General features: G+C 41.7%; 1 protein-coding gene across 3 annotated transcripts in view; it reads left to right on the top strand.

Moving 5' to 3' along the window:
- Positions 1 to 5125: 5125 nt before the first annotated feature.
- Positions 5126 to 18229, top strand: part of ARHGAP24 (Rho GTPase activating protein 24) — a 225652-nt gene continuing 212548 nt past the window's right edge. The window contains exon 1 of one of the 3 annotated variants that reach the window (XM_055794532.1): positions 5126 to 5265. The gene's annotated coding sequence lies outside the window, so the exon portion shown is untranslated. Of the gene's footprint in view, positions 5266 to 8991; positions 9012 to 9929; positions 10504 to 18229 lie in introns of those variants that run through there. The other 2 variants (XM_055794533.1, XM_005230098.4) reach the window with 2 other exon arrangements.

Raw genomic sequence — 18229 nt, 5'->3', positions numbered from 1 at the left:
GATGTAAAAATCCTGTTCCTGTGGGCAGGGTTCTTCCTGGGTAAAAGAAAGGTCTTGTTGAAGAGGGTAATATCCGTAGAGAGTTCTAGGGGGAGGAAGAACAGATGACAATGACATTGCAAGAGAGAAGCCCAAGAGCTAGTTGAAGTTTTTTTTCTGTTGAAAGACTTTTATTAAGCACCTGGAAGGCATAAAATACATAGCGGAAGCACTCTCAGTCAATTGAATAGCCTTGGAAAGAGCTTGTATGTGGGAGAAGAATAGACAGATGCTAGAGTGGCCTTCATGTATGGGATACCAGAAAGAGGTCCCAATTTATGTTTGATCAAAAAGAAGTATGCAGGGTGGCAAATGGGGCTTTTGGACTATGAAGATAAAAGCCTTATTTTGCTGTGCTGTTAAATGGCTCAAGAGCTCTCTAATATTTTGAAGTTAAGTGCTACTGTTTGAGATGGAGTATTGTCTGTCAGTTATGCCTCAGGATGCATCCAAAAGAATGGAAGAGAAAGGACTTTGGACTGCTGTGTTTTCTTTTAGTATTGAGTCTCTTGCTAGAACTGTTTGTCACTTGAATCCCCCATTGGAATTTGAAGAGCTTAATTGGAGGATCCTGAAAGCTCCCAAAGCAAATAGTGGAGCAGAGTAAATGTTAAGCAGCTGTCAGTTGGTGCTTAAAAACTCAACTGATTCTCCAGATGAAGCAGGGAGCGGTAGCTGTGTGTGTTGTAGCTCCCAGCTCTGTGCTACAGTGCAGCAAATAGTTTGTGCTTATCCCCAAAATCTCTGGTCATCCTTTAAGAGCTCATAGCTGACTTACTGCAGAGCAATAACGAGGAGCGTGTGCAATCTATCTTCTTTAAATCCATGTGATTTCACTAGTTGTTCTTGGTGCCTTTCTGAATGCTGTTTTCAGAGAAAAAGGGGACAAACATAGCAGAGCAAACATACCTGCAGAAACTCTTGTAGGAAGATGCTATGCTAATGAGTTTGGGAAGTTATGGGTATCATATTTCTTAACTGTCAATCTTCATAGCGTCCAAACACGAGAAGGTTTTCTCTTGCAGTTAGGCAGAGCTGTACAATGAGCCATCAAGATAGCTGTACTATGCTACTGCTAGACTGAAGTAGCACTCTGGTTTTCCTTATCTCCAGTTCATGTGAAACGCATGATGGCAAACACCACTGCAGCTCTGAGAGCTCAGGTTCTTAGTACTCAAAGTATAACCAAGTTTATAGTGAAAATGTAATGAAAGTAGTCAGGATTAGCAATCAGCAAATATGAGTGGGGTTGCATTTCATCTTTTCTGATTTTCTTTTTTGGCTTTACTCTTCTAGTTTAGGTCAGCATCATATAATGGACACAGTAAGACCTCATTTACAGTACTGAGAAATAATGTATCGTGCATTAAAGCTGAAGTGCAGATAGAACTGTTAGTGAGACTTTCTAGAAAGCAAACACATCACTAGTAAAAGGCATCTGAGCTTTAACAATTCGAACTTTTATTTCATTTTCATCTAGCCAGGATCACAGTTGAAGGGAAACAGTAGATAACGGAGTCCAAGTGATCAGTAACATTGGTGAGGCACTGAACGCTTCTTAACCATTTTTGTTGTGGGTGTCTAAGTAACTAACTGCAGAGATATGCCTTAATACACAGTTGAAAGAATCCCAGGCATTTAGTGATATCACCAGTAAAATAAAATTTTAAAAAGCAAAATGATGGAATGCAACTGCAGCCTTAATAAAAGCATTTTCAGTGCTAGGGTAATAGGAATGCGTTCATAAAAGTAACAAAAAGCTGGTGAGTTTCCTAGAAGAATTTTGAGGAAATGAACAAATATTGTCCACTATAAATGCAGATCAGTAATATTAAAATGCTTTGATGTATTAGTCCATGGCACACTGACAGGGTAGGCTGTTGAGAGGGGTAGGCAATGATGAATTTATCTGGAAATGTTTGTTGCAGTAGTAAGATTAGTGGGTGTTAATAGCCTCTGATGTAGCCTGCATGCATATGTGGATATTCCAGGAACGCACTTAAGTTACTACAGTATAGATTTTGCAGGCAACGTCCTGCAAACAGATTGCCTGTGGCTTTACCAAAGCTCTTTGAAAATGAGTGAGGTTCCCCTGGCATACAATGTGTTGGTGATAGGAGGTCTAGATTTCATGCAGGTATTGTATATTCATGGCACCTAACCTGTGACAATTGCTATTACATAGTGATATAGTGAGATAAGACTGGAAAGGATACTTGTATCTGGAAGAAGGTCTGTGAAAAAAATGAGATTAGCATGATCTGGGAAACGGTATGCTCAGTTTTTAAGGCATTGTGCAAATCCTGATAGTAGCAGTCTTGACACAGTAACTTCACTGAATGAATTCAAGGCATTTTAGAGGTCCTCTTTGCATTTTTTTAAAAATAAACCTGCAGTGATATGGAACAGTCATTTGTTTCCATCACCCTTGCTTACATTTGCTCAGTAATGAAAGCTGACAAGAAATGCTATATGTGGAGGTTTTATTGTCTTATATGAGTCTTCAAAACCAGAATTTCTGATTTGTCCCTAGTGACTAAGCCTGTTGTCTCATGCAAGTGTGTTCTGTGGACAAATTGTAACAGTCATGTTTAGTTTTTGCTCCCTTGTTCTTTTGTTGTGATCTCATCATGTTAGTCTCTACCTCTCTTTCCATTTGCATCTTTAATGTAGCTAATCAATGTGCATCTTAAATGATGTAGCTCATATGATGAGGTTTGTCACCCTGCAGAGCTGCAGTCCAACAGGTCAGGACTGCCCTTGGGGAATCTGTGTCAATGTTAAACATTGATTCTGTTAGATTCCTCCTTTTCATGTGCCACCAGGGTAAAATAGAATGCAACAGTTGTGTTCATTTTCTCAGCTAAAAATTAGAGACATTTCCTAATGAAAGCCATTTGAGAGATTTCCTGCCCCTCTATGCTTGTTCTTTACTGATGTACCACAACACCAACTGACTCAGAGGGCAATGTTTTGCTGCAGATGTCAGCAGAAGTCATTGCTGTGATAGATTAGGACTTGGGGATTTTTAAATGGACACAAATTGTGCCTTGTGCAATAACTGTACCTGTGCACTTGCTGTAAAAGCTGGTTTTTACCAGAAAGCATAGAAAGGAGTACAATGTCACCCCAGGAGGATGTTCTCTGTGGTGTTCTCATATTTCAGCTTGGAGATGATCCTTGACAGTTAGGTGAATTAGTGCCCTCCAGACAGGGCGTGCAGACAGCTCAGTAGAAGTCAAGGAGACTGTGAAATACAGGCACAGTGACACATAAATTTATTGTTGAGGGTTTTCTGAGTTCTTTACCTGTTGACTTAACTGTGTTAAATTCTTCGCATTGGATGCATTTATTCCTGCGATCAGGTTCACTGTGGGGTGCTGTTTTTTCTTTGAAAATTTACTGCTGCTTTATGGGATGGATGTTTCTGTTTTTCCATCCAGCCTCTTGAGAGGCAATGTAAACTGGAGCTCCTGTTTACTGTTGATAAATAACTTTTACTTCCTAGTGACCTGAGAAGATTGCTTGGCCAGTGGTGATATCCTCTGAGCTCTTACAGCTTGAGGTTTTTTTTTCTACTGCTTAAGCTGGTATGTTGCTTATGAAAGTGGAGTAGCTCACAGTCTACATCTATGTGAAGGTGGGGAAACTATGCATTTAAACACCGGTTAGCAGGAACATAACTATACTTTTAAGTTCTGCTTGCATTCTTGTGCATATACATTTTAAGTGTATCACCAAAATAAACCCTGATGTAATATTTTTGGTTTTGCTAATTTCAGCTAGGCTGCTGCAGCTGCTAAATAGACAGCTGAGGAGTTTTATGTAATGTATTGCAGAATGTAAGCGTAGATGTTAATTTTTAAGGGGAAGAATTTTTTTTTTCTTGCAGCGTCAGTGTTCCCAAGAGGGACAGGCTAAAAAGCTGGCTTTTTTTTTCCCCTCCCCCCCCCCCCCCCCCCCCATGTGAATGTCAGCTTCTACAAAGATCCCATTCTCTGGAGGGTTTAAGTGTTTAAAAGGAACCAACATTATTTTTGAATGTCGCTAAGGACTCTCTGACATGTCCATTGTCAAACTGTGAAGAAAACCCATGCTATATCTGTATTTGAAGGTTTTGCTCTCTATATAGAAAGGAACAGAGGTAAAATGTTCTGTTCTAAGCTGTCCTGTGCAAATAGGATCCAGAATTTGCTGATTTGAACTTTGATGTTTAATGGTAAATTAAGATTCACTGTTGGAATGGCTACATTAGGGAGGGGATTTTTAATTACATTCCTTCCTACCTGCTGCCATTCCTCGTAGGAACACATATGCTTGTGTTCTCTGCTTCTGACCAAAGACACAAGGTCAGTTACCTTCTGCCTGTCCTGTAATTCCAGGAGAAATTTGCTTAATGGCTGGGAAAGAATAGTATGTTCATATTAGTAAGGGCTACTTCCAGAGTAATCTTGGAGCAATATTGGAGGATGTTTAGGAAATCAAAGCCAAGATCAAAATGACATCTAACGTGAGATCCTGGCAACAGCCTTGTGAAAAAGTCAAATCTTGTAGTCAATGAGTGCTTAAATAAAAACATTAGTTTTAAAGGTTTCTGTTGATGTACCTGGTTGTCTTGTTTCTACATTTTGTGCATTGATCTGTCACACCATAAATCATCACTATATCTACTGAAGCTTTTTTCTGTGTCTTCTGACACTTTTCAATTTCTAAAGAATTAATATAATTTGAAGCATGTATTAGATGGGTGATCATCTTTTCCTCAGTCAGAATACAGTTGAATCAGCTTCCTTCTGTGTGTGTCCAGGAAAACCTTGTTTTGTTTTTTGTAAGGTTTTAGTGCAACTCTAGACTCAACAATCTGGACTTGGAGGAAGTAGACTAGATAAAATTGTTTGGGCTCTTATAAGAGGAGGAGAAATTCTCTGCTGAATACTGACCTCCAACCTAAACACTAGATTATTCTGAGCACTTGCACAGAAAGGAAGAGGGAAATGATGTAAATTATTTATAAAATTTGGTATTATGGTTCTCCCATGTGACTTGATGTATGCCATGCAGATCTTAATTGTCTTACGTTAGTCCCAGTTGTCTAGACTGGAAAACAGAACATGTGGTTAAGAATTATGTTGCTGAGTGCAACTAAAAGTTGTGTGTGAGGTTCAGTTGCCGAGCACAGGGCTGGAAGAAGTTGTAAGGCACAGAAAGCAGAAAGTCTACAAACTGGTGAGTAATATCTTGCTGCAGTTGAGAGAAGTGGATGTGAAAGTGGCTGTATGTCTGTGGGTTCTCTGAGATAAAATGATTCCCAGCTGGACAACTAGATTTCATAGATTTGAAGATGCACAGATTATCAAAACATTCCTGATGACTATGACTAGAAGTCTCCTGTGTGTGTAGGGAAGATTACCTACAGTTTTCAATCCTTTTTCAGATGTGTCAGGTTTTGGCCCTGTCTTTGAGCACTTTCATGTCTCTGATTTAGGGCTATTAGTGTAAGTAGCTTGACTAATTTGTGAAACATCTTGCAGAATCTGTCCCTATGGAAACAGTAAAGATTTAAGCCACTTTTCTAGGTTTCGTCAATTAATTCTGAGTGTGGCTTGTCCTTTTCTTGCTGGGGACTAATGATATAGAACGATATTTATTCAGCGAGCTGTGGTTGTGTTTTCTACCTTGTGGCTTTAGATTTTGCTGCAACCTGCTATATTATATCCCAGTTCTTTTTGACTGTAATATTGACTGTAATATTATTGACTGTAATATTGGATGAATGAAGGAAACAGTGGTGAGCCAGTACTCAAAAATAGCCAACAAATGTTGGAACAGTAGTGTTTAAAAATTGTACATCTTCCAAAATACTCCAGACACTGGGGAGGTAAGACAGATTTCATCTGTAAAGTGGGTTAAGGGTGAAGGTGAACTGATTTCCATGAAACTGAATATGGGAAGTGACTATCCAGCCTGCTCTATTGCACAACATAACCGCTGTGAATAGGATGAGAAGATATTTCCCAAAATGTGTAGTGAATTCAGTACCACCTTCTCCATCAGTATTAGCCAACAGAAACTGCAGGGGCAGCAGATGCCTTCAGGGTTTAGTTATATTGAAAAAAGTGTTTTTTCCTGTTTTTTTTATACACTTGTCCAGTTTGTTCACCAGACAGTAGTGATGCCTGCAGAGAAGCCCTGTTACAAAGACTGTGTATATACGCACATGAACACATAAAGAGTGAGGCTTCTGTGTATACTCTATGAAGTCCACAAGCTGTGCAGACCCCCTCTTGCTAGATCAGAAAATGCTTGCAAAATAAGTCTGACTTACTGAATGAAATTATTTTTTGTTGTTGTTGTTTGGCATCCTGTGGGGCAAAACTTTTCAGTGTGTATCTTCAGGTGTTAACAGTCACACGGTTAACTTTAGCAGTAGATTTTAAACAAATAACCTGTTATGCCTTCTGCAGTGATGAGGTGAGAAGGTGAGGCTCTGCACAGAGCAACAAAGTCAGTTTGCTGCTTCCACTGGTATAAAAGGCTTTAAGGGCAAGAGGCTTAGTAGTGGACTGTAAATAGTTCAGTGGTGGTAGTAATTACAGATCCATTTCTACATAAGATGAGCAGGGAAGAGGGAACTTGGCTAAGGTACTCCATGACCCCCAGCTAAGTGACCCCACTTGCAAAAGGAGCATGTTTGTCCAGAGGTGTAGAGTTATCTTTGGAACTGCCTGCACTTGCCCATGGGTATGCCGTGCCTGAGCAGACTCACTCTGTCCCATGCAAATGCAGTTTTCATCCTTCCCATTTGTTTGATTGCTTGGTACAGTGTATCGGGTTTGTCCCATTAGATGTTTTGAAAAAAACCATCATGTTTTTCTTCCAGACAGAAAGATTCAAAATTATAATTCCCTGCTACGCAAAGGTCAAGTCTTTGTGTCCCAGTCTGCTCAGGTAAGATATCCAAGAAGTTAGATAGGAGCAGTCTTGGCAAGGAAAACTAGCTGGGTACCTACCAGCACCAGCCCAGGCTTTTCTTAGTCTTAGTGGTGTATTGCATGGAGTTGGGTAAACCATTTCCAGTTACAGATCTGGTCCTGCTGGCCCTTCGCTGATGTAGATAATGAATGAGTAATGTTACTGATGATGTACACACAGAAAACACAAGATGGGGTGAAGAGTTTTAATGTGTCTTGCAGATGAGCCCATAAAGCTGCAAATATGAATTGTTTTATGTTCTGAAACTCAGCTTGAAAAGGATATCAGCTAGCAAACCATGACTGCTGCAGAGAGAAAGAACAGTAGCAAAGGGCCACCAATAAGAGAAGGAAGGAAATCTGACTTCAAAAGGTCTCCTCATTGTTATTGTTGTAATTATGTATTAATAGCCAGACTTCAAATGTGCGGTTCTTCAAGGCTATGAGTGGCTTTGCAGCTCAGTTTTTGAAAGCACCCATGTTGCGGGGCCAAGGCTGTGAGCTTTCTGCTGTGTGTGAGCAGTTCTGGCGCAGGACCAGGGGGTCTGCGTGTGCCCACTGCTGCAGCCAGCAGTTCCAGTCTGCCCTGCAGCTTGCTTCCTGTGTGTCTCTGTGCTTAGGAAGTACATTGTGCCACTCTCCTTTCTCTCTGGTAGCTGGAAATTTCCCTGGGGTTACTTCTCTCTTAAGAGAACAGTACAGTAACAGAACAGTAATTTCCTATAATTTAAACAAGAGGTCTTGTGTGTTAATATGGCTGTTGTTCAAATAAAGGCACGGAGCTGCGGAGACGAAAGTTACAGAAGTGCCTGCGTTAAGTTTTTATATAGTGTCGATTACTGTGATGCATAAAGTGAGGCTCCCATATGTACAGGCACCTCATCAGAGCAGGCATGGTCCTTGATGGTGGAAGGCTTTCCAGCCCATTAAAAAATGTTTTTTCTAGTATGTCATTCTGGCTGTTCTCCTTGTGAGCCTGCCTTTGGCAGCTAACCAGACCGAAGGCCAGCACAGGTATCCTGCTGTGCATGTGTTTAATTGTGTTCTCCTCTTTGCTGTCTAAAGTTTGTGCATGTTTACTTTCTCTTCTTGAGCAGCCGTGTATCTGTATACTCTGTTTACTCTTGGAGGGAAAAAAAATTACACTGGTGTAGTGGCAGCAAGACTTAGTGTTTCTTCAAACTGGCGTGGTTGTTGGGACAAGCTGCATTTTAGCGAGGTGCAGCATGCTGTCCCTGATGCTGAGGACCTCTGTTGGCCTCATCTCTGAATTTGGCAGAGAGATGATGGGAATGGTTTTGCTCTGCCTTCTCCTTGTTTTATCTCTGCGGACTTGTTTTCCAGGGACAGGAGTGGGAACCAGCCCTTGGGCTGAGTGGCTTGCATAGTTCTTTTTTCTGGCTGGCTATTCTCATGACAGACTGGGAAAGTGAGGAAGGTGTCTTGGGTGTATTCCCCTTCATGTGCTGATATCTGGGCTGGCTGCTGCAGGCCTCAACCCTTCTTGCAGTATTAGTGAGAGGCAGAGTTCAGAGATTTGATGAACTGTGAATAACCAGGCAGTTGAATGATTTTTTTATTATTATTCCACCCTACCCCCACCCCCGTTAAAAGCAGAAGCTGCTCCAGTGCAGTGGTATCCCATTATCACTGCTGCAAGCTATAACATGTCATATGTTAACAGTATGTAAATGTTCTTCAGACCTCATCTATTGAAAAACTTCATAGACCTGAGGAATTTGTTAAACTGATTGCTTGCAAAAGGCTGTAACTATGTCTTGTAGTACTCAGGAGTTTTTAGTGCTGTCACATTGGGTGGAGCTGGAACCAGCAAATGCAGAACTCTGAGAAGTGGGTCATGGGAGGGAAGTCGGTGGAAGTGTGTCTAGGTCTGTCCAAACTGCATACTCATCAGATGCTGAGATTCTAGGTCATGCAAAACACTTTTCCAGCTTCTACAGATTTGCCAGCTCCAGTCATTAGAGGAACACCACGTGGCTGGTATGTGTAGCTGAAAATGGGCAGGGTTTTTTTTCTTAAGTGTGTACAGTATGCGGAAACTGGGTGTAAAAGTGTACTGTTGTGCTGTTTTCAGCTATTATTAGTAGTAATTTTTTCTTATAACCTCATTGTGGTATAGTATTAGAGACTGCTGCTTTTTCTCCTGATGGGGATCTGAAAGATGTGACCAGTAACACAGGGCAATTAATATTTTCCAAGAGAGGTTGTTTTTCCACCTAAAACCAGTACTGTGGCATCTGATGTGCTGGAGTGAGGTGGTGGGAGGGAGGACAGAGGATACACATCATTACTTGCACCAAGCGTGGGGAAGAGTGCAGCCTCACGCTCACTGAGTCACCCGGGAACAGACGACAGTCATGCTATTCAGAGAGGGAACAGCGGCTCCTGAAACCCAATTACAGCTGCGGTTCCCATCATAACTCCCATCCTGATTTCTGCTGTGTGACTGAGTTGGGGCTGGGCCTGCGGGAAAAGGCATGCAGACCTTGTGCAGGTTCCACGGAGACCTCTGTCAGGTCCACCCAAGGTAAAATCCTTAGTCCCACTTAAACAGACCATCGTACCCAGTCGCAGAGAGGCAGGCTGTTGAAAGTAGATGAGTCAAGACCACTTAAGAGTGTGTCTGGTTGACTGAAGAGGCATCACAGGCGAAAATAAAAAAGGAGGTGGGCGGCAGCAAACATCTGTGTAGGGTCACAGGGTGTCTCTGTCAGTTGGTGGCCGTATGCAGCAGGAGAGGAGCCCCTTGCCCCAAGGGCACGATCGAGTTGCTGCTGCTGCGGCTGCTCGTGTAAGGTCTCTGGCAGAAGCGCATGGCAGCGCTGAGAGGAATCGCGGTGCGTAGCGCGGCTGTGTCCTACCCCTGAGAGCGCAGACCCCGCTCCGCAGCACCAGCAGCATGGTGAAGCAGCTCACGGAGGGTCTCCAGGCACTGTCGGGGAGGCGGGTGCCGTGTCGCTGGGATTTCCAGAGATGTCTGGGAAGGGGGCCGGATTCCTCCCCGGCGCTACAGCAGTGCCGCTGGCGCGCTCCAGAGCTGCCAGCTGCCAATGAAATCTGAAACGCGGGGCTGTGTCTGCGGGCTGGCCCTGGGAGGCCGTTCCAGCCTCTCGTACTGTATATTTACACATTCATACACACACAGCCACTCTTTTTAACTTCTTGGGCTGCTCCTCCTCGTGCGCCAGCTGGGATTTCTGGAGGACGTACGGTGGGGAGCGCAGAGCTGCTGTGTGGTGGCGGTAGCCTTGGGTGTGCGCGGATCGGCTGAGCGGCTGAGAGAGGGGGAAGGAAAAGAAACTTCGGAGTGCAGTCAAGCTGAAACAAGCTGTCACTCTTTCCGAATTTGTCTCAAGAAGCCACCGTGTTTATGGGTGAGAATATTGACCCTGCCTGTGGAAGGTAGGAGTCCTGGTCTGGGGCAGTTCCGGAGCTCTCGCTGGACTGGGTCAGCGCTGCAGCTAAAACCCGGGTAGGTAGCATCGCTGTGATTTTTCTCTTGGTGACAAAACCGTGTGGTCTTTGCAGGACGAGTAATTGCTGCAGACCAGGAAGCAGTGGCAGCAGCTGTCTGTGAGTGTTACGGCTGGTCTTGCCTGCTGGAGGGGGTGTGTGTGTGGGGGCATCTCGAAGTGGTGGTGTGTGCTGTTATTTCCTAACAATGTCAAATACTTTGTAACGGGATTCCTTTTTGTTGGTTTCAGGGGTACAAGCAGAGTATGTGTCATCTGACTACTTGTTAGCTTAAATATAACTAAAAGCCCTTTGTGCTTTCTGCAATCTCCATGTTAGTGTTCATCTTCGAATTTGTGATGGTTGTCTTAAAATCTTCCTCCTCGTACACAAATATCTGTAGCAGGCTTTCAGAATCAAGGTTCTCACTGGGACAGACTCGACAGCAAGGACACTGATAGTAATCACAAAAGAGTTTGAGAGTCTTCAGTGGATTTTTGAGCTACTGAGTGGATTTCTTTTTAATGGAGTAATTGGCTTCCCCTTTTTTCCCCTCTGTTGGGCTTGTATGTATCTCTCTATCTTTCATAGTAGTAACATGAACGTATGTTGTCAGTTTGGGGGTTTTCTTTTTTCAGCAGTGTCAGCAATAGTAAGTAATTCATGTTTGATGATGTTAGAAACATTTTTACAACAGATGACTGGAAAAAAACAGCAGGGTATTTTTAGATAGGTACCGTTGTCCTGTATAGGTAGAAACAAGAAACCAATTTAGTTCCCTGTGTAGCATAGTGAGTTCATAACACTGAATTTGTCTAATCTGAATTCTGTTTGTCTGTGTTAAGTAGCATGGGTGCTGGGAGAAGGTGAAAGCTCTTATTAGATCAGCAGGTATTAAGATGCTGTTAGGTTAAGTTTTTCTGTTGCAGAGTAGTTCTGTACCTGGAAGGTGACAATAACTTTTGTACATTCGGGGAAAAAGAATTTCCTGTGAGGTAAGAAATAAGCGAGGGTTTTTTATTAATACAAGGGGCAAAGCATCCAGTTCTAGCTAAAAATCATTGAAGTGGCACCTCATACTCACAAGAAGACATGTAGAGTTAAAAGCAGAGGTAGAGAAAAGCGAGTGAGAGTCAAGTGCTTTGTTTCCAGTCCCATGAAATTTTCATGTTGTGGCAGGTTATGTTATTGCAAAAGGCATCTTCTAGTACGTGATACAGTGACTTGTGTTAAAAATAAATGTGCTTAGAACTCGTGTTTCTTTGTGCATGGTGCCTAAACTTATTTGTCTGCCTCTTCTTTGATTGTTGTCCTGTCTCTCAGCTGCTTTTTTCCTTCTCTTGTTCTTTACTTGGTTTTCATTCTTAATGAAATTAAGTAAGTTTAGTTTGGAATAAATAGTTTGCCCACCCAAGGGAAAAAAGAAAGGCCCACAGTAAGTAAAAAAAAATAAAAAATAAAGCCATGTAGAAAACTCTGCTAGCAACATGATTCTGTGTGGAAGACACCACTTCTTCGCACTGTATGGCAAAGCACTTCTGTGTGCAAGTGAGAGGGAGCCTGTGGGTTATTCCTTTAAAGACTCTCCTGTGTTTGCATGCAGGCTGGTGTGTAAAGATCACTTTTATTAGTGGTCCTATAGCTAGGTTTAGTTTTCATAAGATGGAGTTAAGAAAGCTAGAAATGAAGATCCCTTAAAGGAAATTGCCTCACAAGTAATAGTTTGAACTTCTGATAAGGTCATGTCTTCAGAAGTAACTAGAATAGAGAAAACCCCTTCGAGCTCCATGTGCAGCTATTGTACACAGGCCTCTCTTAGGACCTTTTCATCTCTTGCTGCTTGATTCAATATCTGTTTTTTTTTAAACACACCGGGTTGGGGGGGAAGGGAAGGAGCTGAAATTCACAGTGGGTAGTTTGAAGTGATTTGCATCCTATATTACCTTTAGCTGTCTTCTCTGCAGGCTGTTTGGTTTTTATTGTGACCTGATGGCCTTTGGAAGTATGCTTTATTCCTGGAGCTATTACTTACTTGCTTTATCTATATTGGACAGAGGGAATGCTTGACAGGTGTTTTTTTTTTTAAAAATAACCTTCTGGAACAGAGTGCGACACTATAATATTGGGGTGGCATTGGTGTTGTAAACTGTCTTGCAGGTGAATGAACTGTATGTTAGCTTTCAGCCAGGAAGAAAAAGAAAAGGTTTTATGTTGGCATTCTAAACCAAGAAAAACACTGAAGGAGAATAGCTGGTATATAGGGTTTCTTCATTCACAGTCTGGACCTTGACTTTCTGTAATGTGGAGGACTCCAGGTTAAGACGAGTGGCCGATAATGTTGGATGATAGTGAAACACACAGCTTTCTATGAAACTTGTTACTCCACTGCTAGTCTTGGGAGGAACAGAAACTTAAAAAGATAAAAGAGGCTAAATTTCCAGCTTAGATTCTCATCCTACATGTAAGACTGCAGAAAGTACTAGTGGTAAGATTTGGTCTATGTTGGTTTCTGTTATTATGCTAAAAGCAATGATTTCAAGTTAGATATTTTTTTATAGTTGTTGCCTGCATTTATTTAGAAAACGTTGATTAATTGCCTTTTTTTTTTTTAAATTGGAGGAGAAAAGGTGGCTCAGTTCTATAGCAATGAAAAGGGTATGAAAATACCAGGCATCTCAAAGATGGGTGTATGTCAGCTTCAGCAGCATAGCAGACTTCAAGTCCTGTGCTGAGACAGATAAAGATCCTTAATCTGTAGAGATGTAATCAAATGATGCTGAAATCCCAGCCTTATAGCAGTGGGGAGGGCACACAGCCTTTGGTGGCAGCAGTACTGTGGGAGCCAGGAGCCAGGCTGCCTCGCCATGGCACTGTGCATGAGCTCCCAGAAGCAGCTGGATAGTGTTAGGAAGCAGCTCGCTTTGGTTCTTGTGGTGTCCCAACCTTGCTAGGACAGCCAGCAGCTGGTGCTTGCCAAGCCTCATGGTTTTGTTGTCTTCACTTTCAATAGGTACATCCAGGATGTGCCTGCAAGCATTGAGTTTATGAAGTGACTTTTGGTTAGCAAGCTGGCTGTGGCAGCCTGTCTAGGTGGCAGATCTTGATGTGAGGAGCTCCATGCAGAGAAACTCCTTCCTATTCTGCAGCTTCTTGTACTTTTCCCGACTCCTCCTACTTCAGCATTTTGCCAGTTACATTTTTGTGATCAGAGTGTGGATGCTAAGGACTGGAGTGAAGCTGTAAATTTATTTTGTATTTGATTACGAATCAAATGTGAACCATAAGGGTCCTTGATTAGGTCCCATTTATAAGCTAGGTCATTTATTTTTGAAAATTATCTTGTTTTGCTAACAGAAAGTCACTTGATGAACTCTCAGTGCTCTGCAGTATATTCACTTGGTGTAATTATCATCAGTCTTAAATTATGTGCTTTACTGCTTGTTTTATTTCACTGTCTTTAACTACCAGCTTTGTTAGCTCTGGTTGTTATTAGCTTTTTGTACGTTTAATAGCCTTCTCAATACAAATTTCTGCTCCTTCTAGAGTTACTATTGTTCTTTACTTTCTGTTTGTAAAAGCAGAAAACAGTGTTCCTTCATTATGTTCTCCCATTCTTTAGTGATTCCAGCCTTTTAATAAATGGTTTCCAATTTTCCAGAATGCTTCTAGATGTTTACCAGCGCTGGAGGTAATACTTAGGGTGTAGTCCTGCGAAACCCAGAGACACAATGATTTTATACTGTCTTTTTCCTTGTTAAATAGTCTTGTGATGTCAGTAGAGATGGGGCTGTTGTGTTGAACAGGGACCTTGGTTCTTTCTTCAGGAGGATGCTCTCAGGTGCTGTCAGTTCTTCACAATTTGTGTGTCTGCTGAGCAAGAACACATGGGCTGGTGCACAAACAGCTGTCTGTTAGTCACATTTCCTCTTTGCAATTAATGGCTTCCTTCGTACTTGTCACCTGCACAGTTTTTAACTCATGATCTTTTTTTAAAAAAAAATTTTCTTCCAAGTCATTGGCTAAACTGTGAAATAAGATCCCCTGAGACTAGAAACCACCTGCAGTATGATGCTTTTTTTTTTTTTTTACAGTCATGGTTTTTGACTTATCTGTTAACTGTTTGAATAAATTTTGTCTGGCTGGCCCAGCTCTTGTTTCATTGGACTTTCCTAATGAAAGTGTCATGCTCTACCAAGCCAGAGGCCTTGAAGGAGCACACAAGCTCAGTGATTTTAACAAACTTGCATTGTTTACTGTTGTACTGGTTAGTTTGGAGGGGCTTTCATTCTCTATGGCTCAATGAGACAAAATTTAGCAACAAGTCTTGAATTCCTTGGCAATGTTTATACAGTTTCTTGTCATGAAATAACATTCATTTTCCTATATTTAATTCTGTTCAATTTTGTATAATAGCAATTATGATTAGTAGCTCTTTAGTGAAGACATCTTGCACGTCTGTTGCTTCCAAAATTTAACTGGTGTGTCCTGTTGTCTTTTTACTACATGTGTCTTTGCTTTTAGAGCAGTTTAAATTTTAATTGGGCTGATATTCTTGGCCTGCCAAATTGAACAATCATGAAGTGTTATAAAAAGTAAAACGCAAAAACCCAGAAGTTTGTCTGTATCTTGAGGGCAGTATGATCCCTCTAGGTCACTAACTGGGAGAACCAAACATGTTTTTTCCTGCGTTAGTGTGGTCTGGGCCAAAGTGTGTTGGTTATTTCCATATTTTGAGGTGTTTCCCTGTTTTGCAAGGAGGTGAAGTGCTCCTTCAGTAGGCAGAGAAAGTAGCCTTCTGGTTAATTCTTACTCAGATGACCTGACCTCAGCTCCAGTGGTAGCATCCTGGATTTTCCTTAGGCTGCCTTTCTAGCTGTTTCTTTAAGCTCCCCCAGCTACCACATCCTCCTTTGTGAGAAGAAAAATGTGAAGGAGGATAGTGGTGACACCAGGGAAGTTGCTGGCTGCCTGAAAGTGCTAGTAGTTTGCAGCTTAAGCTGGAAAAGGTTTAAAAAAGGGTGAGAAGAACAGTCAAGGGCATAGCACAGCTTCTATCCAAGAAACAGTGAAGCAGGAAGGAGCTTTTCAGCCTGGAGATGAAATGACCGAGAGAACTGCATTAACGAGTGGCAAGGAAAGGGTGAGCAGAGGCCAGTTCTTCCCTCATTTTCCAGTACAGGAATCCCAGGATGTATCCAAGAGTGACAGCAGCAGGCTCAAAACAAATGAAAGGAGATAGTACTGTGCACAAGATGCAAATAAAGTGTAATCAAGATGCACAAGGGCTTGCTGGAAAATGTTGTGGTTAGTGAAGGGAAAATCCAGCTTTAAGGGTAGCTAGCCAAAAAAATTGTTGCATGCTTGTCTGGGTTACCCTGCTTGTCCCTGAGGTTTTACTTTAGTCTCAGTTAGAGACAGGATGCTGGGCTGGGTGGACTCTTTCCATCCCCTTGTAGCCATCTGTTTGTTCAGTTTTGACCCTCTTTTGTTTGGATGTTCCTTCTATAGGGGGAAAAAATAATTTGATATTCTGTTTGTGGCTTGATGGAAAGGAGCTGAATGACTACAGCAGGCTGTTGCTATACGTGAAGGCTTGCCTTCTTCAGCTGGAAGTGTGTGGCTGTAAGGAAGGATAAGAGTTGATGTTGCAAAGCAAGTTGTGATGAATCCTTGTGCTTTTGATTTTTAAAGATTACAACCCTGTTTCCAAGTAGTGCTGTAGGCACGTGCGTGCACAATCTTAGACAGTGAGTATTTAGAAAATGAATCACAAGAGTGGATCACATGATTGCAAGCGGAGCAGACCCCCTGAAGCATGTTGGAGCTTATTTAAGTAGAAAGTCTTTCTCTACATACCCAGCTTGACAGCTGGCACTGTAGAGGTGAAAAAATAAGAAGCTGAAGCGCTACCCTGCTCTGACAGTCCCAGTGTGCTAAATGACTGTTTAGCAAATGGGAGAGCACTACAGTCAAGGGTGACTTAAAGTATGCTTAAGGCCCCTCCTGAGTTGGTTGAGAAAGAAAAATGATGCAGAGGCTGCAGACAGTTAGCTCTGCTCCTTGTTCTTCAGATCCTGCGCTGTGGATCAGCTAAATGTGGTGACTGCCCTCCACAGCCAAAATGTCTGGTAATTCTTTCAGTATTTTGGAGGAGGAAAAAAAGTTTCAGTAAATCCCTAAGTCTGGAGGAGCTGCGCATTCTATGATAGCTCCAAGAGCTTGTGGCCATCATGGCCATATGTATTTATAACTGGCTACTTCAGCTGATTAATACTGTAATAGAGTGCTAATCATACCTACTTGGGCTTTGACTGAGAAATAAGAATTACAGTTACTAATATATAGCACAGAGTACGATAAAACTCATTCTTAATGCTTCCCATTGGAGCACAACAGATTGCTGCAAATCAAAGACAAATATATGAAGACAGACATGTATCTAGGAGATGAAGACAGACTTTTGGAAATCTATTTATTTAATGATATCATCGCCGAATTACCAAAGTATTGTCTTGGAAATTGTGCCGAGTTATTTGGGGTCTTAGTGGTGGTGTTAAATGTGAGATAACAGTGAAAAAGCTGGGCTGTACATCTGCTTATAATTATAAATTACTTACCCTGGTATTTTGATTGTCCACAAGAAGTCAGAGCAAGCAGCTTATTTGCTGTATAACCTTTGTATGGTGGTGCCTCTGGGCATTTCCTTCAAGGGTTTGGGTTTCTGATTTTTTTCTGGTTGTGTGTGTTTGTGTGTCTCTATGGTGGGTTTGTGTTGAGCTTTTACCTCTTATCCGTGATTGAGATCAAAATTACATGTCAGATGCATGGATAGTCACTGTGGTTACCCACTACTAAGCGGTCTTGCAAAACACAAAACAAGAAATCTTGGATGCTAGAAAGAAATCTTATCTCTGGCAGCTGCAATATTTGTGCAGCTGTTCCCACAGATGTTTCTTTTATTTGGTCTTTTTAATTTCTCCTAAAAAGCAAGTGAACTGAGGGAAAAATGTTAAAGGGCCTGCCTGGAGAATGAGAAAACTTCCAATAACTTGTAGTTTGGAGATAGTGATGTACCTTGTTTTAAAAGGATTGTGAATTCTTACTTTATGTTTGCAAGTACAAAGCCTGTTCAGTCTCTGTATTCAGAAAGCTTTGCAAATGGGCTTTGAGAGTTCAGAATCTTTGGGGATCTTAATAGCATTGCTGGAACCTAAATCAATTTGATCTCAGTAACTTCAATGTAAAATGTGCTGAGTTTTGAAGTGAATAGGAGAAATCCCAGTCAAAAAGCTTGTTCTGACAGAGTTTTGCAGTGTGGCTAAAAATGAAGTTTCAGAATGAAAGCATAGTAGCAACCCTTCCCTCCCTCCAGGTCGGTAGCTGGTTTCCAGACTGGAGACTAATTCTGTTCATATGGGTTGCCAAATATCATTCAGCATCCACTGTAAGACAGGTTTATTCACCGTTTTAAAAAAAGCAAATACAGTTCCATTATATGGCTGTGGGAATTCTTGAAGGTGCCGTTTTAAATACAGTTCAAGTAAAAATTATTCAGAAGTCAATAAATTAAATGGAATGTAAAACATTAACATTTGGGGCATGATGCTGAAACCCCTTTGCCTCCGAGGAGAGTACAGGGCTCAGACTGGAGTCAGTTAACTTCATCCTCCATAAATGTATAATAAATAATATTTAGAAAAAACATATATTTGTAGAAGTAGAGATCTATGTCTTGATGCCAGCAG

Source organism: Falco peregrinus, chromosome 2 (genome assembly GCF_023634155.1).
Source record: "Falco peregrinus isolate bFalPer1 chromosome 2, bFalPer1.pri, whole genome shotgun sequence".
NCBI lineage: Eukaryota > Metazoa > Chordata > Aves > Falconiformes > Falconidae > Falco > Falco peregrinus.
The sequence above is the reverse complement of the archived record's forward strand: the minus strand, read 5'-3'. Positions and strand labels throughout refer to the sequence as shown.